This window comes from Arvicola amphibius, chromosome 6 (assembly GCF_903992535.2).
Source record: "Arvicola amphibius chromosome 6, mArvAmp1.2, whole genome shotgun sequence".
Lineage (NCBI taxonomy): Eukaryota > Metazoa > Chordata > Mammalia > Rodentia > Cricetidae > Arvicola > Arvicola amphibius.
The window spans coordinates 71,497,572-71,499,918 of NC_052052.2; positions in this window are offsets into that span (position 1 = coordinate 71,497,572).

Here is a 2,347-nt window from a genome sequence, read left to right on the forward strand (position 1 = left end):
GTGACCATCTACCATGACCAAATTGAGTATATTTAAGACGTGCAGTGATGGCTCAACATATGTAAATTTCAAGAGTGTTGGAATACCTCTGTAGGAGTTGTTGATCAGGAAGTCACAAGAGGCTCCCAAAATAATAGAGGCCATTAATCTTGGTTTTTTTCCAGAGCAATATCAGAAGACCCTCTTTTTGAAGCTACATACTTTAGACACAAGACACATAGAAATCCATCAGGAACTAAACTGGAAGCTTCATTTTTGATATCTGTCAAAATATCATGACTAAAGTTTCCAATGCAAGTACACATGGCACTACCAGTTTTATTTAGCTGTGAAATTCATATTGTTATTATACTACCCTGCCAGATAAGATGTGCCCACTAACACAATAGTGACATGCCTATTTTGGGTATAATCCAAAAGTCTTTGATTGCATCTGAGGCCTGCTCTATGGAAGGAGACATATGTTATGTATTATAAATCTGATCAATGCTTCTAAATAGGGAGGGCACAGCCCCAGGGAAGAGGGTAGGTGTAACATAAGGGCCTGCTTGTTGGGGTTTCTGTCCTGCCCAGTTCCCACAATCATTATGTCCCAAAGAAAATTACACATAGTTCTACATTTGATATAAACTGCTTGGTTCATTATCTCAGGCTTCTTATTAACTCTTGTAACTTATATTAGCCCATTATTCTAGTATATGTTAGCCACATGGCTTGGTACCTTTTTCAGCAGGGTAGGTCACATCTTCCTTTTTCAGTGTCTGGTCAGGACTGGGGAGGACTGGGCTTCCTCCTTCCCAGAATTCTTCTGTCCTCATTGCCCTACCTCTACTTCCTGTCTGGTTGTCCTGCCTCTACTTTCTGCCTAGCTACTGGCCAATCACCATTTATTTAAAACATAATTGACAGAATACAGAATTGTCTCACACCAGGTAGGATTTCTGAATGTGACTATACCCAAAGACTAGTGCTGCTCTGAGACTGAGCAAGAGAAAGAGATGATTATCACAAAGTCAGTTACTAATGAGTCTTTATTCCTGAGTAAAGCATCTATAACACCCCTATCTAAAGCCTAGGGAATATCAGAAGAGAAAGGGCAGAAAACAATTTTAATAGAGGGATGATAGGAGAAAATTCTGTGAAATGCTGTCTTTTCAGCATGGCATAGCTGTTGCTATCATGAACATGGAACAGCTTTGGCATCCTGCATAAGACCTTTAAGCTAAAACAAAAAGATACCAAAGGGGGAGTGGAATGGCTGAGAGGGAAAAGAGGTTGGTGAAGTGGGTAATGGATGAGAGAAGGTAATTGGAGTAAATATGATCTCAATACATTGTATACATACATGAAACAAACACAAATAATAGAAGATTAAAGAATGAGTATGCCTTATGTAGTAGACCTTCTTTCTACCTTTGCTTTCCCTAAATTGTGCTTGAAATCATAACAGTTTCCATTTAAGATGACCATTTTCTATGTCCCTACATTATTAAAAGAAATGCTTTCAATATTCTTCTTGGAAATATCCTTTAAAAATTCTACCTGGTCTTTAAATATGTTTCTACTTTTATATTAATTTCGACAACAATGGTTCCAAATGCCTCATCACTGTAGGGGTCCCTGCAAATGTTTTAGTTAGCAGAACCAGTTCAAACTTCCAGAAAAGTGATTCTCAACCTATGGGTTGTGACCTCTTTGAAGTCACATATCAGATAGTACATATATATATATATATATGCATGTATGTATATATGTATACATATATATATTATTCATAACAATAGAAAAGTTAGTTATGGAGCAGCAAATAATTTATCATTAGAGGTCACCACAACATGAGGAATTATATTAGAGTCACAGCGTTAGGAAGGTTGAGAACCCCTGTTCTAGAGTCTGAGTCCAAGCAGCTTATTTTTGACATATAAGACCCCAAAGGGGATACCACCCCACAGGTTTAGGGAGGAAAGGTATGTAATGAGCATGATAGTAAACTTTTTTGCAAAGTATGTGGAACTTCTTTCTTAAGAATGGGGAATTCGAGTGAGACCTGACTCTACAGATAGCAAAAGATCACCAGGCTACTAAACAACATCTACGCCCAGCCTTCTGAGTGGGAAAGAGGTGTAAATCCCTTCTGTTAAAATCCAAAGCCTGTAAGTTTAACATATCTGTTGTTTGTGAACATGTGGACCTTGTGCCATCTACTTACCATCACACACCACAGGCTGCCTTGCTTCCTGAATGTTTCAGTGGGTGTACCCATCATGACATTGACCTCATTGCTTGTATTCTCACACCTTCCACTCTTTGACTCAAAGTCCAGTCGAAACGTTGGACAGCGATTTAA